Genomic DNA, 25,857 nt, shown 5'->3' with positions numbered 1-25,857 from the left:
TATATAATGTAATTCAGTCTATTTATGGGTAAGTGTATAGGTTTAAAGCTAAGAGGCGGTTTCATCGGGTGGATCAATCTATGCACTGATGATTTTTTTTCAACTTGCTACATACAGATAGAAGTACCAGACATTGGGACTCTTTTCATCTTTCTTCATTTGTCAACATTTTGAAATGTTTAATTCCAGCTCATCATCATAATCTCCAGAATTCATAGCTACTTACGTCACGATGCAGCTAACAAACATCAGAGGTTCAGTTTTTCAGTCTGCTCCAGCTCACCAGTACCTGACAACAGTACTTTTCCGAATTAATCTGAAGTTGTCATGAAATGTATTTTTTTTTTTTCCTATTTTATTTTCATGCACAGCATTTGGATTCTACAGAGAGCAAAACTGTTTGGCTCTGACTCACACAATCAGAACAGACTTGATTAGATGAAAATCTCTAAGCTAGAGCTACATATAGAGTAAGGAGCTTATCTTAAAATGCAACTCAGTATTTACGTTGATAGAGCTGGACAGGGCATCATTACACCAGCAAAATCAGAAGCCTTGCCATTAGCCTCGCAAATCCTGCCACATGTTTACTATAAAACCAACCCTTGTGTCCCATTTGTCACGAATATAGAAACAACTTTTCACCAGTAGACTGATTAAATGAAGGAGAAATGAAATTTAATCATATGTTTCTCCCTTTATTTAGAAATAAAAACATGACCTTCATGGAAGCTCAACGTTCTTTCTAGCTGCCAGGTTTTACAAAGGAATCTATAAAAATAAGGAAATATACTAACAGTCTAAACTGAATAAGTGCATTAGTGTAATAGTTCTGCCTCCACCTTTTACTTCCAGGCAATGTTCAGAATTGAAGAAGCCTTTTAGATGAGAGGTAAAAATAGATAATTCAAGAAACAATCCGACTAACTCAAATTATATTTAGAAGAATAATTATTTTGTCTTTTATCACGTAAGTGTTGAGGTTTTTTTTTTTGTTTGTTTGTTTGTTTTTGTTTTATCTTTACACACTGTTCACAGGTTTTCAATTTCCAAATGGATTCTAAGGTAACAACATTTCAAGGAGAGCCGTCTTTCTCCAATGAGGGATGGCGATGCTCTTCAGCTCACAGGGGGAAAAAAACAGAAAGACAAAATGGGAAGGGCAAGAAAATAGTTTGAAACAGCATATTATAGCAAACTTTAAGTCATACCTAAATATTGCAACTCCAAGCATATCCAGGTTTTTTTTATTTATTTTATTTTATTTTATTATGGTGGCCAGTACTTCTCCTAGCCCTCTGGTGTCTTTGTATGATATTTGCTTTTTCCCTGACTTGAATGCAATCCATCAAAGACACAGAAGCAGAGAGATGCATCACCCTTCAGTTGACCATCTACTGTCTGCCAGGTTTCCAACTAATAGCTCTATAGGAATCACATTGTCCGAGCTAAAATCCTATTTTCTGTCTGTCAAACTGTGTTACGTTTGGTATTTTTCATAGGCCAGCTAAAGCCAAAGGAACAAATTGTAAACTGGGTCCATCTCACACATGCATGTCTGTGGATGTCTTCACGGACAGCTAAACTTTCGCCTTCCATCATCTTCCAAGCTGCCATCAGATGTACAGAAAGGTAGCCGCCTCAGGGAGTTTCTAAAATCTTCTTCAGAAAAGTAGTTTGACTTGTGAACATCTTCTGAGCGAACAATGTGTGCAGAGCCTCAGGCTCTGACACTCAGTCTGATGTGACAAATGTAACATTTGAAAGTGTTCCACAGCTTCGCCATGCCCAGCAGCAAAAATTCATATGGCTCATATTAGATGCTCAGCCCAGCTACGACCACTAAAATTTTAAAATTTAACTTCTGATGTTCTGGGCTGATTCAACTCATTTTAGCAGACTTTAAAGGGACTGTAATCGTTTAACTGACAACAGCCACCATGTTGTTTCATTATTGTTTTTATTACTTGTTAGTTTATAAGTTAATTAATGAGTTGCTGGATAATTATTTTATTACACAGAACCAAACAAAGAGCTATATTACCTCTTTGTTTTGTTATTTCTGTTTTGTTACAAGTTATTTCTGAAAAAAGAAATAACTTATTTTCAACTTTTTCCTAATAAAAATCAGAAAAGTGGAGATTCCATTCAAAACGTGGCCGACAGATTTTTCATTTAAGATTCCGGGGTAGCTGATTGACAGTGGTTTAGGTCGATATTCATCTTGTCTTATTCAATTATTTTGTCATTGTTTTTTTTGTTTTTTTTTTTTGATGTGATTCAAAATTTGCCAAAGTTTTCTCACATGAAGCCTGTGCATTAGTAGGCAGTAGTCGAACAGTTGAACAAGTAACTTCATTTTCTTTCAGTAATTCTATTAAACTTGCACTTCACTTAATGTATGGCATAAATGACAATATGGACATTTTGGGACACGATGAAAAGCTTCTCATAGGCCTGTAATATTTAGGCCAAAGTCTACTGAGACATGCTGAGAAACTCTTTCTTTTTTGAGATAGTTTTTAGCAGCCATTTCTGTTTTGAGACATTTGAACATCTCTGGTTTCAGTCAGCCAACTGTGGGATTTCCTTGACTTGACCCCCAAAGTAAAATGAAGTGGCAGCTGAAAGCTTTCTTTCACTCCTCACTTGCACTCCAAGAGCACAAGCGATCACTCCTGAATTAAACATCCACTGCTGAGCTTTTGCAAAGATCCCACAACAAGCTGCATCCAGCAGACAAATCCCAGTCCAGGCATGTGTGTTTTCCCTCAAGACCCAGTTTATTCACCCATAATTCCTTTAACCTCAATTAGACATCTGCTGACTATGATACAGCACACAAAGGAACAAAAGTGTCTGCTGAATCAGAGTTGAATGCAGAGTCTCTGCCCTGGAGGTCTCCCATTCACTACGAAGGTACAGTAAAAAAATAAAAAATAAAAAGCTGCAAAAAGCCTGTGCGCCTAAGTGCCCATTGATGCTGCATGCGCACATGAAGCCTTTTCAAGCACAACCTGAACTGATCAACTATTTTTATCTCACCACTGCAACCTGAAGCCATTCTATCATGTAGTCTTCCTGCAGGCAAACAGAAATCCAAACCAAACTTTGCTTAAAATTTTTGCTGACTTTGAATGTGAACTCTTAAGGAACTCCGTCTAGGCTGAGATTCAATTCTTTCCGTTCAACATTCATCCCTCTTAACCTCTGTGCTAAAGACCCACAGAGATGCCAACAGATTTGGACTTAGGCTCTTTTGTCCCATAATCTCTGAATGGCAAACTGTCAAACCAAAAAACAATGATGGAAAAAAAAAAGACAATACCTTTTCTCTGACGAGCATCAATACAAACCTTTAATAAATTTAAACCACACTGACTTTGGTGTTAGATGATCATAAATGGCCTGTACTTGTGTAGTGCTTTATCAAGTCCAGAGGATCCCAAAGCACTTCACACTACATTCAATCATTGAACAAATTCACACGCTTATGGTGGCAAGCTACCCTGTAGCCACATCTGCCCTGGGGCAATCTGAGAGAAGTGAGGCTGCCATGCACTGGCGCCACCGGATCCTCTCACCACCAGCAGCAGGCAAAGCAGCTGAAGTGTCTTACCCGAAGACACACCGAGACAGAAACCCACCAAACTCCTGCCATCATCACCACTCTCACACCCTTATTTTGTTTGCTTTTATGAGATGTTGTAGGGCTATTGCACATTTGTTTGAAGGGACAATCTTCATACATTTCTTGAACATTTATTATGCTCTTTTATAGGATGCAGTTTTACTGAAGCAGTTATTAAGGCAAATGCCTTGATTTGTTTGTACGTTAGGATGAGCTCAGACCAATGATCTAAGCTGCAGATGTGAAGTCTCTGTTTTGGCATTTCGCCCTGCCAAAAGTGTGTGAGGAGGAAAGGACATTAGGGTTGAGGCTCAATTCATTCAGGAATGCCAGAGCTATAGCAACACACTTTAAAAGATCAGCATTTCTTTAAATTCGGGAGAATTTAAAGAAATGCAGGCAATGATAACAATTTCTGGGATATCAGAGAGCCTGGATAACAGACTGTTATTCTAACAAGTAATGGGATTTTGTTTTTGCTTCACCTCTAAATGCTTGTTTAGCTGTTTATAGTATTTTCACCCTTATTCTATTTTTCATAAATAACAAAATAACGTAAAGGGGCTATTCATTTACACAGTTAGGGAGTTGAGTCAGAATAAAGAACTAGTTAAAAACAGAAGCAGGAAGACATTCACTGAGTGAAGTGCTTAAAACTAAATACTTCCACAGGACTATAAGGAAGCTGCTTTAAATCTTAAACCACTGCCTCACTCCTTTTATTAAAATTTAATACAGATGAGATCTCAGATTTATCAACAGCCCCAAGATATCATACTGCAGAGATACCGCTATAAGTCAGAAAATATTAGATTTATCTACCTTATTGGTTCATATAATTTTTTTCTTCCCACACATCAAGCACATCATCAACTTGGACTCCTTTGTTGAAACCTTCTTATTTTTTATATGGATTCATCATCAACATACTGATAAGTAAAAACAAGTATTGAGGGGACAAAAATAGAACATAAATAATAAGAAAAAAAATCCTTCGTTATGAGGCAAAAATAGATTAAAGAGTTGAAACTGGGAGCATAGAGAAGATGTGATCTAAATATGCCACACATATCGTGCAGAACTCATATTTTGTTTTCAGTATTCAGGAGGAAAGACTGGGAGAAAGGGCAGATTGCAGTGAATTTGGATTCAGCAATAATAATGTTCTCATATCACCCTTTCAAAAGGTAGATTAGTTCACACTTCATCCGACTTCAGTTCAATGCAGTTTACTGTTGTAGCACCAATTCAACAAATATTGCCTCATTTGACTTAAAAATATCAATTAAATCCAGTATTACAGACAGATTCAAAGTCAGTTACATGCATTTCAGTTTGTATCAACTGGATTTTATTTTATTTTTTTTAGCCAGAGAAGAACACAGGAAAATGTCATGCCCCTCAAAAAAAAGAGAAATCAAGCAGCCAAGCAAGAAAAGAAAAAGGAGGAAGAGAAAATGAAGTCAGGAAAAACAGCTAGTTCTTGGTTTAAAAAGAGAGATGAGCAGCAGCACACACAAGTAACAGCAGTAGCAGAAATATCAGCAGGAGTTGTCATAGAATAAAAGCTACACATGAGCGCTGACAACACAGATTAATTACCACTACAATTCCATCTGCATCAAAGCTATTACCACCAATTGTTTGACACAGAGATGTTATAGTCATCACTGTAAAATCGGTTTATTTTGATATGTTTATACCTTTGCAGGGAGTGGTTATGTATTTAACATTAGTGGGCTGCCTGTAATTTCAGATGCACCAAAAGGTACCACTGTGCAAAAGTTACATGACTCAGGCTTGAAGAGGTATAGTAGAAAAAAGTTTCACAATCTTATATATTTAACCCTTCAGTGCCTGTGTAAAACCATAAAGTACCAAGTTTCATAAAATTGAATGTCATGAAACATGACCCTCAGTTTGACCAGCAGCTGGTCCCTCATCATGTCCAGATGATACCACTGAGGATGAAATAAGAGGTGAACTCATGTAGGTAGTTAAAATATTAAATTTGTTTTCTGCAGCTAAAAGTTAAGTTGTTTCATGTGTAGCCATTTCACCTTTATTGATCTGGAAGTTAGGCTTATTCTTAAGATATAGATTCATATTTACTAATCTTGTTTAAATCCATGGACAAAACAAAAACAAAACAAATTAAAAAAAAAATCACCATTTCCTGGATGACTTTGGGAAAGAAGGAAAAAGCAAAACATAGAACCAGAATGTTATCTGGTGCAGCTTTTATCAACTCCTAAAGTAATTGCAGTAATGTGCATTACAAACCTTCAAGATTAATGTTCAAACTACTTTTTATGTCATGCAAAAAGTTGACCTTTGAGGTTTTTTAATCTGACTTTCATTTACATATACAGCAATTTTAAAGAATTAACAATTTATTTCTTCAACAGAAGAAAAGTAGACGCACTTGGGTCAATGCGGACATTATTTTTTTACAAATTATCTCTATATTCAGACAACTTAGACCAGTTTTTCAAAGTTTGTTATTCAGCCACAAACTATATTGTAATCCCCCTATTTTTGGTGGATTTTCAATGTAATTTCTTATCAGCTCGATGTGCCCAAAATGTATTTACAGTTTAAATCAATGGTTTGAGTGTAACTGATCGTTTTGTTGTGACGTCTAGCCTCTTGTGAAAAACTCAAGAAGTTTAGATAAAGCCAGTCAGAGTAAGAACATGCTCCAAATAAGACTTTGGTCGGCACTCATGAGATAAAAAAAAACAAACAAAAAACAGTTTGTAAAGAAAGGGCAGGTTGCGAGCCTGTAATGATGTGATGTTAACAGCGAGGCCCCGTCGTTGTTTTTGCTACACGCTTTCCCAATCCACAGTACGTTCTATTATTTATAGCAGCCTACATCCTGACTGCAGTAGTTGGCAGACGATGGAGTGCTGGGCATGCTGAGAAACAGACAGATGACACAACTCTGCTGCTGGAAATACTCGACTCTCTGCTGCTGGACAGTGAAAGATGAGCAATTTGGATGAAAGACTCAGTCTTATTCTTAAAGTTTAACCCTGCTGTTGTCGGGGAGAGACTTCTTTATGCCCCAACAACGGCTTCAGCAACTTTCTGAAAGCTCACTGTTTCATGTTAAATTTTCGTAACAGTATGTTGAACTTTTGGCTAATATTTAGAACAACATCAAATGATTTGTTTTTACATTGAAAAGTATTACGTAACACAGCACACGCATGTTGTATGTTTAAAACGTTTTATGCTGAGAATAAAGTGTGAAAAGATAATTTGCTTCTCATTAATCAAACAGAAGTTGAGAAGTACCAAGTGAGCACAGCTGCCTGTAAATTCTCTAATGGTATAATAATACATCGATTAGAACCTGAACCACATTTTTTTTCCATCGGTCATTTTCAAGTTATTTTTATTTTTTATTTTCATGATGTTGGTTTTTGGGATTTCTTTTTCATACTAAATCTGATAAACATTGCATGAAAAGCTTATATTGGTTACTCTGGAGCTGTTCCATCCGTCCGTAAATTATTATTTATTCTATTAATCACAATTTTATGATTAAATTTGATATAATTTTTTTTTAGATTCAAGTGATCCCTGTGATATATTTAAAATTTTTATTTTTAATTTTGCTTGTTTATTCTGGGCTATGTTTACGCATGAAATACTTTCTATATTGAGCTGTTGGAATGAAGAGATGACATACTTGTAGAGTAATTCAGATGTTTGTTGTTTTTATTTTTTAGAAAGATTTTGATGTTTACTTTCAGTAAATTAGGTATTAAATGTCAAAGGTGATGGTGAGGAGAGACCCAGGTAGACCCAGGATGTAGATGAAAATGGTGATTTATTGATGAAAAGCTCAAAACAGTCCAGATCTCAGGCAGCACGGCAGAGCGGAAACAGAGGTTCAGCACCGGTAGCAACTGAATTAACAAAGACTGACAAGACGAGCTGAAGCCGACACAGGACTTCACAGTTCTACTGTGCCGGCAGACAAACTATCATAAACAACAACTTTAGACGAGGACCCGACAAGAGACAGAGGACACAGGTGAACTGAAATACACTAAGGGGGGTGATCAAGGAACGAGACACAGCTGGGATCAATCAACAGGAGAAGACGCAGAGACAGACTCACGGGACAGAAACTGAAGACAGAAAAACCTACAATAAATACACAGAACACAGATCATGACACCAACATTGCTAAATTATTAGTGGTTCCAAGTAAAGAGCTATTTAAAAACACTCAACTGAGCCAAACCATCTCGCACACAAAACCTGGCAGCATTGCAGTCACTATTTGAAATCAATTCCTTAAGTTTGGTGTGCAAGTTATGCAATTTCACAGATTTATGCTCCACTTCAACCTTCTTTGGTACATTAAAGTGAGAGCATGTTGATTTTTTTTTTCTAGCCTTCTGACCTACTTGTAACCTGATTATTTGTTGCTGCCATGTTGTCAGAGAAGAACTCGCAGAAGGAAAAAAAAAACTCCCATCAGTTCTTAAATATAAAATCTTTATCCTTCTTAAGCAGCTATAATAAAGAGATCAGAAAATAAACATCCATGTTTATTCCAGTATCAGCCTGTTGCTATGGCCTGTAGTTCCAAATAAATATTTACTTGGCTTTCCCCTTTAAACTGTAGCTAAGATGTGCTGCTTGTTTTCCACATGATTACATGAAATGGTGTAATTGTGCTGTAATTAGCAATAATAAGATGCTGGCAAGCAAATTCTGGGATACAGGGAAACCTGCCAGAAGTGGAAAAATTAGGTGAGAGCTAAAATATTTGCACGCTTTTGGGCCTTTAATGATCGCTTTGTGCAACTTCAAATTCCAACAAAATAAGACACCAAAAATATGGATAAAATTCTCAGAAGTATCTAGCGCTGAATCTAGTCTAAAAGTATTCTTGCTAATCCTATCTGTATTGTGTGGCTGTCTGTTCTCAGAGAGATGGACAGTTTTAATCAAAAATATAGTCAGACCCAGAGAAAAATCTTAATGTTTTGGTAACACTTTATTTGAAGGGGGTTGAATAAGACTGACATGACACTTTCATAAACATGACATAACACCTGTCATGAACATGAATAAGCTGTCATGAATATGTACGACTGTTGTCATAAAGTGTCATTCGGTAAATTATGACATTTTTAATACAAAGTTTACATGATTCAAAATGTCTTTGTTATGACAACTTGACATTAACCAATAAATCATTACTGTTTAAACTTTACCTTTAATAACATAAAGTTACCTAATTTTTAAAGTGCAATGAGTAATACTTTTATAACAAATTTAAATCAGTAATGACTTCTTGGTTAATGTCAAGTTGTCATAACAAAGACATTTTGAATAATGTCAACTTTGTATTAAAAGTGTCGTAATCGTATTTTACCGAATGATGCTTTATGACAACAGTCATAAATTTTCATGAAGGCTTACTGATGTTCATGACAGGTGTTATGTCATGTTTATGACAGTGTCATGTCAGTCTTATTCAACCCCCTTCGAATAAAGTGTTACCAATGTTTTTAGTAAATAGAAAAACACACAAGAATAGAGATGTGTTTGCATTTCTAAAGAAGAATGAGACGTCACCGATTAAATCTATTGCATGCTGAATTAAGAACTCATGCACGTTAATGGAGAAGATTAAAAGTCTTTACCTTTTCAGTCGGTAAAAACAGCAAAGGCTTAAGAGTCATATTCCAATAACAGCCTAGCTAATACTGATCTCTTTATGCAAGTAGCCTGATTAAGATCCAGTCTTTGTTGACACGGAGATTGCAGTCCACAACTGTTCTTGTGGTCCTTCAGGTTGTAGTCAAAGTAGTTTCAAGATGTGATGCACATGGCAGCAGCAGGACCAAAAGCAAAATTACTCAAAATTAAGCACAATACTCTACTCAGGTGCATGCAGGTCAAACATCATGGATCGGTTACCAGCACAATAATGAACAAAGATCTCCCTATGGAAGATCTGGACAGGGCCAAAGGTGACAGGATGTAAATACTGCTCAAGTTGTGATTTTTAATATCATATACATTAATAGTTTGTTGTCCAAGAGACCTTATTTCAGAAGGAATGTGCAGATAATGACACTATTAAATTGTATTTCACAGGACTGTGTTGTAATAAAACTGGTAACCTAAAAGTAAGAAGACTCAAACAAATTGACAGTCAAAAGTTGAAGTGTCTTCATTTACCATCTGACCATATGAACTATGCTTGTTTTCTCTTTGTCTCGTGAAATGAGCCACCTGAGAAATAACAGTTTGAAAAAATAAATGTGTAATAAACGTTGGATTGTTTTCCTTGCTGAACCCGACACTTTGGAAGCAAAGCAGCAACCAGTGCAGCAGTAAATAATTCTGAAGCAAAAGAAAAAAAATAAATAAATCCAAAAGAAGCAGAGTGAATATGATAAACAGTCAAAAGAAATTCATAATGTATTCCTTTTTTTCTGTTTCTAAATGTAGGGAATTCATCACAGCCCATTTTATTATGTTTTCCATGATTCACTTGATTTGTATTACATAAAACAGCCGTGAGAAGCATATTGCACTGAGACTAACTTTCTCGAACAGCAGTGAGCGTAACAGGAACTAATCGGTGAACAATGCTGGACCTGAGCTGAGCTTCACATACTCTGCGTGATTCAGCTTCAGGGAAAGACAAATTACTTCACCCAAAACGGTCACCTAACACTTCCACTCGACCAAGTTGCTTCGTCTCCTGCAAGCAATAACAGGGGTGTGACCGACTGATTTTCAGAATCGGACGAAAACAATACGTGACTCAGTCCATCAATCACACAACTCCGGATCTGTAGTGACATCACAGTAAATCTAAAGATATCCATTTACTCCAACCATCAGGTCTACTGAACATTTCCCACATATTGGATGGCAAGAAAATCTAAAATCTCACCCAGATAAGTGTCTCTCAAATTCACATACAAACTGGACAAAATAAATCACACAGACTGAAAAAAAAAAATGCTGTGGCACATTTGTGGATCTGATCAGTAAGTTTTTTTTTTATTTATATAAAGAAAAAACAAATTCAGACTTAATAAGATTTATGTTTTTACTGCATCCTGGAGAGGTCTTTATGTTTCTATGTAGGATTACAGAAAATGCTCAGACTGCATAATGTGACTGGTGTTTTTCATAATATTGGCAGAGTAATGAGGAGATCATTTCAGCAAAAGACTAAACGTTGAAATATATTTATGTCCATTTCAAACAAGGGGAAGAAAACTGAGTCAAACCTGCAAATGCCAATATTCAATTAGTCCTGAAAACACACACATCAAAACTTTGAGTTTTACCACAAGTATTTAGCATCTCGAAACTTCAAAGCACGCTGTCAAGACAGAAAAGTGCTAGTTTAGAATATATATATATATTTTTTAAGATTTAAAAATACGTCCAAATAGAAGGTTTTACAACTCATGCTTGACTCTTCAGCATTTATTATCTGCAGCAAAACACCCATGGAGGAATCTCCTCCCCAACCTCTAAAAAGGTGTTTGATGAAAATCAGTGAAAGGCTAACGAACAGCAGCAAGCACCGGGTTCGGCCACCAAACACACACACAGAGTCTTTGTGTGTGGAGCTGAATTGATAACTGTGGCATTTTGGTCAGTGTGGAGCGATCTGAATGGCCCTCTCTCTCCCCGGCGGGCTGCTCTGCTTCTGTTTAACATGCTCCATGCCTCTGGCATTTATGAATGGTTCAAATGACCTTTTTAAAAAATTGGGTTGCATTTTGTTTACTCAGGGCCGGAAGAGGAAAAAAAAAAAAAAAAAGAAACATCTGAAGTAATTTAAAAAGGCACAGTCTGCCACATTCTTTCACAGTTCTTAGTTAGGGGAGGAACTTGTTATTCGCTTCATAACGAATCGGGACCCCACACTGGTGACATCTCATTTAACTCCCAGACACTTTGCTTCACGTAAATGTGAAACCATCAGCTGAGAGATATTACATTTGCGACCGCATTCCTTTCAGACTTGTGTGGAGTGTGCAAACATTGTCACAGAGAGGAACATTCAAAGCACTAATGTGTTCATGTAACAATGCAGATGATGTTCTTCAAAAGAATGAAGATTTCCTCACAGTGAGAGAAATAAAAGATCTCCTGCTGTATCAAATGAGGAGTAAGACTATGATTAGAAGTCAAATGAGTTTCCTTGGGTGCAGAACAAGCTTGATTACCTGCATTAATGGGAATCAGTGGTGTTAATGGAAATGGAAAGAAGTGAATGGAGTGAAATTGGTCCTTGGCTAGGAAACAGCAAATTATGTGTTTTAAGTGCTGCTAGTAAAAGGTTAGATCACTTTCTCCATTTTTCATAAAAGAAGAGGAGAAAAAAAAAAAAACTTATGATCTATGACAGTTCAGAGCTCTGGTATGTGGGAGTGTGTACATAAATACTGACATTTCAAACCAGCGGACATGTGCAATCTCAATATTTATCTGAGAAACATAACCGGATCTGAAAAGGCAAAAGGCCACCTTCATAATGACAACACCAAGCAGAATCCCCACACCCACAGGAAGCTCTGCATTCAATACTTTGTTCAAGCCCACTTAATCCCTCATATAACATTGCACAAGAATGGAGCATACAGAGAGAGGGATCTTTGACTAATTCCCCAGCTATGCGCTAGTCTCTTTAGCTCGTCCAACACATTTTACAGGACCTTGGGACTGAAAAGGCCAAAGAAAACACTGATTTTATGTTTGAAAGATTTCTGTGTTGATTTGGACATTTGTTGTGGATTATTATCCTAGTGAACGATCCTCTTAAGAGCCGTTTTCAATCCTTCGGCAAAAACAGATCAATTTGTATTTAGAATCGTCTTACAATTCAAAGAGTCCATGATGCTCTGTGCTCAAAGAAGGTTCCCAGGATCGTTTGCAGAGAAACAGAGCCCAAAGTATCACAGGTCCTTTACCGTGTTTAACTTCTGGATTACAGGGACTGTTGCAGCTGTTGCAGAAAAATAGAGAAAGCTCCTCCTGCTCCTCCTGTGGATGTCACAGACACAGTGCCTGAGCCTGGGAACCATCAGGAGGAGAGTTCACTTCAGATAGGTAGGTTTTGTTTTCCTTTTTTTATTATTTAGTGTAATTCGTGACAAATAGGCTATGTAGGCATGTGTGTGTGGGAATGTGCCGCATCATGGGTGTTGGGCCTTGTTTGGGTCAGATATGTTGTTTTTTTTTTTTTTTTTTTTTTTTTTTTTTTTTTTTTTTTTTTTTGCACCATTTGATACTTGCAGTACAAAAGTGTAGAAACTTAAGTTGGACTCTGAAAAACTGCACAATGTCTAAAAAAATACACATGGATAAGGAAATGCACTTATTGTATTTCTTCAGAAAGTTACCTGCACTGAGATTAATAAGGCTTTGTAAGCATCTGATACAGTAATTCACGATATTTGAGTTATTTTGCGCTACAGCAGTGGGTTTATTTTAAGGAAGCACATCAAACACACTGCTTTCAGAATAAAATCCAAAAATACATCAGTAAGAGAACTACAGAGGTACACAAGCCCGATTTCCAGATGTGCAAAGGTGCCACATTAATAACAATAACATGTGTTTATTAACACCATCGTAATGCACAGTCATCACATGTTCAAGAAGGACACACACAAATTCTGTGTCACAGAGGAAAACATACTTTGGAGTAAATTTTGCACTACAGCCAGACAGAAGCAGAAGACTTTGAAAATATGCTGGTCAAAATATACTAAAAGTGTTAGTAAAATTGTCAAAAGTCCTGTCTCTCAGAAGCCTCTCAGAAAAAACAAAACAAAACAAAACAAAAAACAATATAATCCAAGTGCATCTTAAGAAGCCAGACTACAGTTTGTAAATTTTCACAGCGAGAAAGATTTTCTTTTAAAATGTACCTTGTGTTCTGATGAAACTAAAATTTCAGTGTTTGGCCATAATGTTCACTGTTACATTTGGAAGAAAATGGTAGGAAATGTACAAATATTTTGTGATGACGGACGCCATTAAAATCCACTCGGAAAGTCTCAGTTGAAAAGAGACCCAAATTACATTTAAAATCTGGAAATGAAAACTTTGAAATTGTGGCTCTAAAATGTTTTAAATCCTATTAAAATACGACGAAACCATTATTTTCGCAGGCCTGTGTCCTTAAGGCAGGATGACTGCTTCCGTCAGAGTAAACTTCATCCTCCCTGATTAAACAGATCCCTATTAAGCAGACTCTTTAAATGTCAGTCAGCCTAGGTCCACTACTGATGGGCTCACGCTGTGCAAAAACACCCAGCCCACCCAACAAGGAAGAACATTGACTTTTTTTTTCTTTTCTTTTCTTCTCTCATGAGTTACAAGCCTCGACTGCGTCAGGCGCTTTCCCGCGTTCGATTACATCCTGCGACTGCTCGTTTGTCTGAGGCTCACACATTAAGAACTCCTCCTGCAGCTGTGGGTGTGTGTTTGGAGAGCCTGACTGACACCGTTCACTGCATGCTGATTAAAGTGACAAAGCAGATCTGCAATCAGGGAGGCTGAACCGGGGAGAGTAAATACTGGCAGACAGGTTTCAGCTGCAGTCAGTGTGAGCTCTGATTGATCAAACGTAACCCTGCTTAAAAGCAAACGGAGCTTTTTACAAGTTCTGGACGGGTCTGTGGCGAGAGAGGAAGTGACAGCTAGAAATTCTTCATTTTAACTTCTTTGGAGGGGAATTTTATTGCTCTAAGATGAGCAGCCTGAACTGCCGTCAGTTTGAGTTTAAAGCCTAGTAAGACCAGCTGCATGTTTTCAAGTCGACATGTTTGGCACATTTGTCATATAGGTTATTGCTGAACAGGGCAAGGTGTTCAAAGGTTTTCAGACGCACCCAATAGTCCAGAAAGTACAGCAATGAAGACATGGAAAAGCAAATTCAAATGTGAAACACATATCTAATAATGATGGACGTGTCAAAAGGGCGCCATAATCACTACAAGTTCAACCTTCCACTTGTCAAATTTAGGTGTAAAATGGTTATTTTCAAACAAACCTTATGCAAGAATTTCAGCATGATAATAGAAACCTATAGATCAGAAGATTCACTGAAACCAAAACAACAAATCTGGGATTTTTGTTTCTGCTGATGCTTGAATGGAAACAGGTGAAGAGCTAGAAGCAAGCAAAATGATAGAGCAAGGCTGCAGCATGTTATTCTATGAAGACATCAGAATATACATTTACAAGGTTTTGAAAAACAGATATCAGTGGCTGACAACATGACAAAACTGAGATCACAGGGTCTGGTATCTTCTTGTCCCTGAAATGAAGCTATAGCTGCAACACAGTTTTAAAGAAAGGAATTCAGGACAGTGAAATATTGAAATCAAGGCAAGGACAAATGTTAAACTATTCTGCAAATTTGCATTCAGAACATAACCTGCAAGACCCACTTTTTTTTTTGTATCTCCATACAAGAAGCTAATTAATAAAACTGCAAAAATAATAAGTGTCTGTTTCAGTTTTCAAGAGGTGCAATGCAAATAAAATGGAAGGAAAAAAAAATATTGGAACATTAACAGAAAATTATATAAAATATATTGAGCAAATATTAACATGATCATGGTCTAAAACGCAAGTAAAACAATTGTGTTCCATCTGTAGGTTACTCTAATTTGGGGCTCGACTACAAATATGACAAATGATAAATCGGTTCCCAAATCCATCAGTTCTAAACTATGAAGAAAGCTGGAAATATCCTGCTAGCATTTTTAATGCTACTTTTCCCCCCCCTTTTGTGAGTGGAGTAATGAAAGTAGCTCGTTTGTTACAAATATTCCTCACAAGAAAATGTAAATTTTGTACAACAACACAGAATAAAGTAATTGAAATGTTACCCAAATTGAACCAAATGAACAAACAAGCAATTAAAAAGCTTCACTAAAGGAATGTATATGGATGCTGTACTGGGGGAATGTGAACCTTTGCAGTCGGACAAGGACAACACTTAGCAAACCCATCAACGGAGCAATCATCTGGGAGGACCTGAGAGGAGAACAGTGAGATTAAAAGACCAGCTATCAATTCATCAAAGCGGCTGCTGTGAGGGAACTCCAACTTTAAGGCAGAATGGGGACATTTTCTGCCTAATGACAGCAATTTATAAAAGCGAACAGACAACTTTGAAATTGGGATCTTGAGTTATAATGAATCTTTGAAAACTGTGACTTTGAGAATTTTTCGTTGTTGATGATGCTGTTGCTGCACTAAAATGGGCTTTTGCCTCCAGAGAGTTCCAGGAAAAAGGAACTTCACAGGTCTGCACCTTCAATGCTCAAGGACACGGTGAAGAAAATCGAACTCAGCAGGAGAACAGCTTCTCCAGCAGCTTTATGAGCAGAATATCAAATTTCTTGTCTTTTTGGTTTCATTTTTTTTTTTTTTTGATTTTGCAGAAGCTGCCTCTGCAGAAGCATGAGAACAATCTGCTGGATGCATGAGCGTTTGACCTTTTAAACCCATTTCAGGTGAGGTTGTCATGAATAAGCGCAACTGCCCCATGTTTGACTACAGAACCTGAATGCAGACCAGTCATTTTCCTCCTGGTTGCCCGGTCACAGCGGTCTTGTTTGTTTGCACCCCCCTACCCCCTAAATACTTCCTTATTTTGCTCAAGAAGATAAGCTGTTCTGGCTCTTTTCTAAATTATAGCATCTTCACAGTGGTGACATCCCTGCAGAGACTGAATGTTACCGCTCCTCTGCGGCGTGAGCAGCTCTCCGTTTAGGATCCGTTTTCTCAGCTACCTCGGAGGCCCTGCTGCACACGAGAGAGGAAGATGTTCTCTGATAACTTCACCAAGCCTGTTTTTTTTTTTTTTTTCTCTCTTCATGCTAAAAGTAAATGCGTGACAGAGAGATGAATGGAGATTAGAAGAGCCGTATAGATGGAGGACATTTAAGGGGCGTAAGTGGGAATGTAAATGACTGCACTGTGGGGGAGCCATCAGGTGTTTCCTTCATATTAACTCTAACACAGTTTAATTGCCTCCCGTGTTTACTGCAAGCCAGAGGTGGAAGCAGACAGCAGTGGATTAATCTAGATGACATCGAAGTGTCCTCCGGTGAAGATCCCACAGGAAGCAAACAAATCAAGCAGGATCTACTCCACCAGTGTGAAATGTGTGCAGCAAGTATACAACATTAAGATTAAAGAAACCTTGATACTGGTAGAGGCCAGCGACCGATCTGGACAATGATTAGCTTTAAATTAAATAGCTGCTGAAGGCAAATGACAAGGCAACTACTTGTGCAACTCTGGGCTTAGATCATGACACCAAACGAGTGCCGAGTCTTGCATATCATCAACTGCAATTGTTTTCCATTATTGCCTTCTACAATGACGCTGTTCAAGATGTCAGCGGCTTCTCACTCCTGCATTGGGGAATTATACTCATGAAAGGTATTGCCAGTCCCCATTGTGCTCATAAGAATGATGGCTGAGAAGGCTGTAAACAGTAATGTTGTGCATTTTATCTCAAAATATATTTCCAGGAGAAACCTTAGGAGCACACTTTACTAAATTCATGCCTTTTGGTGTGTTTCGTTTGCCTACAAGGTGGTAATTCTTGCTTTCTGGGAAAGGTGTGTCCCTACTGGCTGGCTGCAAGCCAGTTGCAAGTTAGGAAATCACTAGGATTTGTTGTTGAGCTCAATGACAAGGCTAATGTTAGCCCTAAAAATCTATTGTTGCATTCAGACACCATAAAGTCCCTTTCAAATGTATTAATTCCCTTTGAACTGAGTACATATTTTACAACCACAAAGTTCAACCTGTTTTATTTAGATTTTCTGTGATATACCAAGAAGAGGAAACATGTAACATACCAAAATAATAATAATAGCAGTTCTGTGTCTCAGAGGACCAAGCAGACAGGACATGGGATAAAGATGTGAAGAAGTTTAAAGCAGGGTTGTATTATTGTTTTTGGAAATTCCAGAGGGAATTTGATGAGATGGAATAAATCAATCTCTAAAATCTTTGTTAGGGCTTAAGAACTGCGGCCCTGAAAAATCCCTCGTTGTTGAAGACTTTAAAGTCTCAGAGTATCTGCAAGAAATCAGAAGGAATTTTAAAGAATATTTATTCCTGAAGGCTAGACCTGAAATGACTAAATATTATATGAATAACAATTGAGCTATATTTTACTCGCTTCCCCTGGGTCAGTACTTGGTACAATCAGCTTTCGCAACAATTACAGCAGAAAAGTATGTCTCTACCAGATGTGCATGACTGCAGTCTGAATCTTTTTCTCCATTCTTTTTTTTAAAAAAACTAGCCCAAACTCGATGTCAGATTTGATGTACAGCATCTGAGAGTTATCACTTTTCAAGACTTGCACAGATTCTCAGTTAGATATAAAATTTGCAAATGTTTTAATCTAAACTATTCCATAATAGCTGTGGCTGCTTGTTCACTTATCAAGTCGGAAGGTAAACCTCCATCACCAGCTTCTGGCGGTGTTTAGCAGTTCGTCTTCCCAGATTCTCCGTTATTTAGCTCCATCCACCTTCTGATCAACTCTTACCACTTTCTCTGTCCCACTCTTTCATGAAGGTAAGATTTTTTTTTCAAGTGCACATTAAAGTAGTTACCCTGTCGACTGATCCTCCCACCTGACCTATTCCGCTCCTCCAAAATTACCACAGGCCGATGGGTTGCTTCTGCCTTTAAAGCTGTCTGTGTCCAGCTTATCCATTAAGGTGGACGGCCATGTTTTGGTACATTTGCAGTTTTGTTGAATTCTTTCTACTTACACCAATGTTTTCTAAAAATAAAATAAAAAAAGAGGCCTTCACAAGACAGCAGCGTTCACAAAGAGATGGAGCAAATAAGTGGACTATATTTACACAATGCTTTTCAGATTTCTTTTATAGATGTATAAAACATTTTCTTATCACGCTTTAAATAACAAGTAAACAAAAGTGGTTGCATTTGGTGTCTTAGAATACTGGAGTTGGACTAGAATATAAATTCCAAGTAAAGAGAGAAGAGACAGATGTGTGGAGAAAGGCAGCAGCTTTAGCAGAACGGTTTCTGTCAAAAACAGTTTTAGCTAATCACCCCTCACTGGCTTCTACGTTGGCAGACGTTTCTGCCACCTTTTTCCTCCAAGGCTGTGATCCATGAAGACTGTGAGTTGTAAATTATTGTAACAGGCAGCGGTACATTACACCTTGAGTTTGCTGACAGGGAGCCAAGCCTCAGACAACGAGGGAATGGTTGAAATAAACCCTCAGAGAACGACAGTCCTTACAAACTTTAAAGTGGCACAAAATAAGGTCTGCTTTAAATGCAAACAAAAGGAACATAATGTCATGTTTTCCACAGTCTATATTTGTGCGTGGTCCTTCAATTTAAGCAGCTTGCAGGCTTTTAAAACCTAAAAGTCGGTTGAAATCCAGCTGGAGTGGGCTGCAACTGCTGACTTAGATAAATGAACCTGCCATTACCTGATGGGCACCACTGTGCTCAAAAGTGCAGCAGCAACAACAGCAAAGCAGCCATGTGGGAGGAGAGAAAGAGGTCACCGCAGAGCGGGCTCTGCTGAAGTTGGAAATTAAACAGAATAAAGCATATGAAACCCAAAAAGGTGGATTTGGTCCTCTGTAACCTGACCATGTGGTATTGTTTTCCCTCCTAATGTATTTAAAGTGCTTAGCTGCGATGGCAGCAAGAGTTTGAGCCCCAGACACGCTGGTTCCAGCAGAAAACGACTAAACGCTCTCGTGTTTCACATCCGGTGTCGTCTGTGTCCCCACAGTCGCGCTGCTGGTCAGTGAGCTGTGGCAAAGCGACGTTCCAAACTTCTGCTTCACAAAAGGAAGGAAGCTCCCGGAGGTCGCCTCCAGAGCGCCACGCCGGCTCAGCCCTCCAAAACCCGGAGCTCGCTTTGATTCACTCGGGAGCGAAATGCTTCCTGCTGCGCCGGTTAGAGCAGGAAGTAGATCAAAGCGCAGCCGGATCAGCAGCGAGGCCACCTGAATGAAACGCAGGCAGGCGGACGCAAACAAGATATTAAGCTAATACTTGAAATGTATCTGCACCTTATCATCCGTTTGCTGAGACAGGAAGCAAAAGTTTATCTCAGTACATGCCATGTTGTTTTTCCACCTACATCAGGTGAACATCAGTAGAACATTGTTACTCGGCATTATAAAGAAAGTTTGCTTGTTTAGGACTCAGACATTTAGTTTTCTGTGCTCCTGAGTGTTGACGTGAAAGTGAACATCACAGTGACATCATAAGAGCTATTTTGAGGCAATCATTAAATAGGCACCCAGCAGATTGAGTCATTTAAAACAACTGCAAATATTCCCAATGCAAGTTCACGCCTAAAGCAGACTGCAAGATGCTACAAGAAGTCTCAGAAAACCATAAAATTACATCACAGCATGTGAGGTTTTATAAACACAATGCAACCTTATGCATTTCTATTTTAGTTATTGTATTTTAGTAGTCAAAATGTTCTTTTGTTTATGAGGTTTAGCATTTTCTGGTTTGATTGATGCTGTTTGAATGCTTGATCACTTCTCTCTTTTTTACTTTTTCACCATATCAAGGGGTTTGCAAATAAAATCTCATTGATTTTGGTTAGTCACAGGTTGATAGTATAAATTTCACTTCTTGTAACTACATTACTGATGTAAAGCAAATGAATAGCGAGTTATAATTGCTAGAAATTGCTGTGAAAATTACATTGGCTTCACCTTTTCGCTCAGTCTCACCATTCTAACACCAGTGGGATGCGACTGGAACCACATGAAAGGAGAGCTATGGATGACTCTGAAAAGACTTCAGGGTTGCTGCTTTCAATTTCAGCTAGTAGAAAGCTACAGATCCCACTCTTGAGTCTTTGGAGGCAGCTGGTGAAACAAAAAAATAAATACAAGAAAAAAGAGGCAGCCTTTTTTTTTATGCTGAAAACTTCTAGTTCAAGCCTAATTTTAGTCAAAAAAAAAAGCCAGAAACCAAAGCTGAATTATTAAAAGTAAAAAAAAGAAAAACAGCTATTGAAGAATGTATTCTGAACACCGAGACCAAAAAGTTAATTAACATTTTTTTTTTAAATAAATGTTTAGCCAATAAAAATGTTCAGTTTGGCTTGGTTTTTCACAAAGAAAAAGAACATAATGAAATGTATACACATTTGACTGTGCACTGTGAGTATTCAAGTCTTGGATGGTCATCAAATTTGTATCACATCAGTTTAAAAGAGGAGTAAAAAAAAAAAAAAAGAACAATGCATGTGAGGTTTCCACCCCGGCAGCTGATGCTGCAGCAGGGCCACAGTTGCAGGGCACAAACACAAACAAAAGACCAACTCAGTGACAACCGCAGCAATAATTCAACAGGAAAATGTGTCCCTGTAATTCATGGCAATTTGAGGTGAGGGACCGTGATGAAAATGCTCTGCAGCTGCGCTCTATTCCCAGATGAGCTTTACTGTAAATCCATTATTACTCCCTGGATCAAATGTGTTTGACTGGCTGCATGTTAGAGCCTCGCAACCTTTCAGTTTGGATTTATTTGTGTGTTTTCAATCCCTTTCAAACAGTTTTGCCAAGGAAGGTGAGCAGAGATTTGCATTCCTCTGCGCTTTGACGTCAAATCCCTAATTATTCTCTGTTTCATTTTTCTCCTTTGGGCCAAGAACTGAACCCAAAATGATCTCCTTCAAAGTTTAGAGGAACAGCCTCCGCTACATCTCCCTGCTACTCGTCGCCGTGTAATTTCCATCGCAAAACAACAACTTTCCAACAGTCATCGGGAGCCTTCTGTACATGCCAAGCTTCTCCCCGAGGTAAAACTGCCCTACTTCTCCCGGTGTCCTCTGTATCCATCTGCCGCACCCGTAAATTGCGTTCGCCTGCAATCGCAGGTTACCTCATCTGTCAAAGCGGCCCTATCAATTTCGGCGAGCGGCCTCAACAGAAGGCATTAACCCTCCAGCGTCATCCTGGCGTCTAGCGTTGAGAGACAAACGCCACTGATACCGCCATATCAGATGAGCGGAGCCGACACTAATGTTGTGACTGTTTGTGGCGAGCAGCGTGAATAACAATGAATGCAGAGTAAGAATTAATTAATGTCTCGCTCGTGTGGCTCCCTGGCAAAAACAACATGATTATCTACTTTAAGGGGCACAATAAGCTGTATTTAGTTAACTGAAACAGAAACATTTGAATTTAGTACAAATTGGATGTTTTTGTGGCCAATTGCGAAGATGTAATAAAACCAAATTAAATTCCCTTAAACGTGTTTAGTTACATTTACTGGCTGATGGTGTTGATGTCAACATAGAATCATATAAATGCAATGTAACTGAGGCCCCTGGTTCTGTTCACGTGATATTTTGGGACATTTAATCGGAGTTTATTTAATCTGCTTGTCTCTGCTGTTTTTAATGCGATGGACATGGGAGAACTGAATCCAAAACATGAACAAAACAGCTTTCCAACATTCAGCGGAAAGTTGGGAAACGTATCGTAAAAGGTTTAAAGACAGCATTTAATGTCCAAATTTTGGATGGTTTTTGTGTAGGTTTTTAGAATAACTACAGTAACTTCATGTTTTCATATAATGAATATAAAAGTTATCTATTCTGAAATTCTACTTTTGACAATAAAAGATGACAACAGTAGTTTGAGATGTCAGAATACATTTTAAAACAACCGTTCAAATTAGGATCAAATTTCTAAAAACAAGCAAAGAAAAAACAGTTATTTTAATTCACAAGGGTCAGCAAAGCCAAAACTCTTTCTTTATGAATATTGAATTTTCCTAATAATTTTTAGATAATGCAACAAAACAACTCTTTCCCAAATAGGTCCTGAGCTAAACATCGACTTATGTAGCATTTAGCAGCTTGAGGTACATAGTAAAAATATTTAGCTCCTAAGTACACATTTAACAAATAGAATTGCATAATTAATTATCTTTTAAACTATTCCTGACATCACTTTTAGTCATAAATTTATATATATAGCAATTGTACATATTGGGATGGCAAATATAGCAAAATATGTATCAACTAGCATAACATTTGCCAACAAAATATTTCCCAATATACCATAACTTGGACTAGACAGAACCTCAACTCACATAATTGAGAAAATCTTTCAATGATTGACCTTAGATGTTTACACCACCGTAGCTTTTAGCAGCCATCTTATTGTTTGGTACCTAAAAGGCTGAGATGCTTTCAAATTTTAAACATGCTCTAAATACTTTCTAGGTGTGAACAGTTTCTGGATATACAAATCATATGCTAGTATATCATGCAAGAGATAACATGGCATTAAGTGCCTGCAAAGTTAGATGTTCCTCAAAGGCCAGAACAGACCTGAGCAGATCCAAATACTTTGACGAATTTACTGAAATATCTGAATTTTAATGAAACTGCCTCTTTGGCCTACATTTTGCAAAAATTACTTTGTGGTATGTTTTTGTGCTAATCTAACAATTTGCTGTCAACTTATTGTTGCTTCAAGCTTAAAAAATCCATATATTGTGTGCCACTGATGTATCAGCAAGCTGAATGCTGAATATAAACAACTTCAATGGAGATGATGGGTAGCTGAAGCCTTACTGTCTGGGAAACTGTCACGTCACCTAACGTCAGTAATCTAGTAAGAAAAGTCAAGAGACTAAAGTAAAAGTAGCTTCACATGAACTTGTTTCCTGAGGGAATTCCTTTCATGTTCAGCAAATAATAATAATGAAAACCTTTAGGAAATATAGCAAATATTGCTTGTCACCAAAAAAAAAAAAGCCAGGAAAAAAAAAGCTGATTAAAAAAAATTGAAAGCTTCAAAACACTCAATAGGGGTCCAACATTGTTGCTGAGAAAGAACTAGAAAGTGGAAGTTGAATTCAAATATTCAGTGGCAAAGTGTTTAATTTTTCCAGTGACATATGAAATGGCACAGACAGGGTGAGTGAACTTGAAAAGAGGTGGATATTAATCAAGCCAAATGAGATTAATGTCTTGGACTGACACTGATCTAAAACAACTGGTGAGCTGTTTCTCCTCTATTCTCTTTGCTCTCTTTTGCTTCTGCAAATTAACAAGAGGCTGAATATGTATATATATACAAAGAGAGAGAGAGAGAGAGAGAGCGCGCACCTACCACTGAGTCATTGTAGTGTTTTCTTCAGAACAGTGACTTTGCTTGCAAAAAAAAAGAAGAAAAAAAAAAGCTTATGCTTAAAATATGATGGCAGTTTAGAAAGGGAGTAAATAGCCAAGCAAGTACCGATTAAAAAAAAAAAAAAAAAAAAAAAAAAAAAAAGCCCCCACTGTGGGAGTGGAAACGCTGCCTCCTGCGGCAGTTAGACTTGGGTGCGCTGTCCACGGTGCTGAACTGCATGCACAGTCCGACCGGCTGGTCTCCACCTCCGGACACCGATTTCTCACTGCGACTCCGCGACTGCCATGTAATCCACAAGAGGGTGGTGATTACAGAAGGTGGTGGCGTTGGTGCCTCATGGCGGCCATAGAGCCCGCTAACCTCAAACATACACACGAGCATATAAATAGCTGCGTTTGCTTGCACACGCACGAGCCAATATTTTTCTTAGGATGTCAAGGGAATTTCGCAATAAACACACACACACACACACACATACATACACACACACACAGCAGCCCATTCGTACAACTTAGAGAGAGTTTAATACGAAGCTTTGTGAATTACAAGGGAACATTTTGGAAGAAAAAAAAAATCACAGACTTAATCGACGCTGCTCTCCTGCGTGCGCACACACACGAGCACAAATGTGACTCCAGATGTACATTTTTAATTCAATTAAATGTCCAACTGAGAGGTCCAGCAGCTCCTCGCTGATCAGGTTACTTTCTGTGAGAAGCAGTAATTGTCCGAAGACTGAATCACCCTTCATCCAATAAACACCCCACCTTGCCTGCACAAATGTAAACTGACTCTTCATGATAACCGTGCATGCATGCAGCAGATGAAGAACAAACATGAAACAGAACACATCTAATCTCTGGAGGCTTTTGATGTTATTTCTTACCTGCACCGGCGGATAATGATCCATTACGTGCCAAACACAAAACTCCTTTCCCCCCCCTTCTCAAGGTTTGAGCCTTACAGCCGCTCCCTTTCCATTCCTCCACTAATTCCAGAAGAACCGCAAAACCAGGCGCCCGCCGACCGCATATCGCTCCTTCTCTCGCTCTAGACGAGTTTTTTTCCCTCCCCGCACCAGCAGATGCTGCGTTAAATCTGCGCTTTTTTAGCCGGAAGCCAAGCTGCGACATGGAGCTTCACAGCATTCTTTTTGTAGTAAAAATAACCAGCTCGCTGCAGTTGTCAGTGCATTTCCTCGCCGGAAAAGTCGCTACATTCGCACAAACAGGTCTTCCCCCCCCTGTCTGCTCTCCGCTAATCGAATCCTCGTCCTTGGAATGGTTGCAATATCCAAAGTAGTTATCCGAACAGAAAGCAGGGATTCTTTCAAAAGGAGACGGAAAAATCCAAAGCAACAAAGTTGAGAGTTTATCTTTAATATTTCAGAGGCGACTTGCTCGTCCGGAGAGCGTGTAGATGGAGTAGATGTAGGGTCTCTGTGCCGGAAAGGCTGCAATAGAACAGCGGAAAACCCTAGATGGCACAAACACCATGAAGCATCCCGGAGCCCACCGAGAGGAGAACCAGCAGGGGCGTAAGAGGAGCAGGTCAGCCAGAAGCTCAGCTCCTTTGCGCACACACTAACAGGAAAAGAAAAAAGAAAAAAGGAAAAAAAAAAAAAGTGGGGCGTTGAATGTGCTTAATGAGCTACTTTGGCAACGTCCACAAGGAACCGAACCGTCTGCAGCGGATTAAGGACCTACCTGGGATTACCTTGTGTTTAGCGCCTGTTTAGCCTATCAGAGCTGTTGGCAAGCACGGACTTGTAGTATATGTGTCAGTACGGGCAAATGGGTTTGCGCTGTGTCAGTCCTGTACGTGTCTATCTGGAAGGCGCAGTTTTTGAGCTATTCTCTATGAATAACTATATAGTACAATGCCCAAAGGCATTCAATGTCCCGTGAACCATTTGCCATCTTTGTCACACTACAACCACACATTTCAAACAAATTAATGTCATTTTAGGGCAACAAAATGTAAAACATGTGTGCAAAG

At 38.4% G+C, this 25,857-nt stretch overlaps 1 protein-coding gene and 1 long non-coding RNA gene across 4 annotated transcripts in view; one reads left to right on the top strand and one right to left on the bottom strand.

The window, feature by feature from the left end:
* The window catches only part of LOC103154267 (leucine-rich repeat and fibronectin type-III domain-containing protein 2), a 133,885-nt gene extending 108,254 nt beyond the window's left edge, over positions 1-25,631 (bottom strand). For all 3 annotated transcript variants that reach the window (XM_007575486.2, XM_016662390.1, XM_016662399.1), the window contains exon 1: positions 24,746-25,631. The gene's annotated coding sequence lies outside the window, so the exon portion shown is untranslated. The remainder of the gene's footprint in view (positions 1-24,745) is intronic.
* Positions 7,268-8,122, top strand: LOC107833356 (uncharacterized). The gene is made up of 2 exons (XR_001659095.1): positions 7,268-7,679; positions 7,761-8,122. It is a non-coding gene; the product is annotated as an uncharacterized LOC107833356 (long non-coding RNA).
* Positions 25,632-25,857: the final 226 nt, after the last annotated feature.

Source organism: Poecilia formosa, unplaced genomic scaffold, assembly GCF_000485575.1.
Source record: "Poecilia formosa unplaced genomic scaffold, Poecilia_formosa-5.1.2 Scaffold8, whole genome shotgun sequence".
In the NCBI taxonomy this organism is placed as follows: Eukaryota; Metazoa; Chordata; class Actinopteri; order Cyprinodontiformes; family Poeciliidae; genus Poecilia; species Poecilia formosa.
This window is presented reverse-complemented; position numbering and strand designations above follow the sequence as displayed.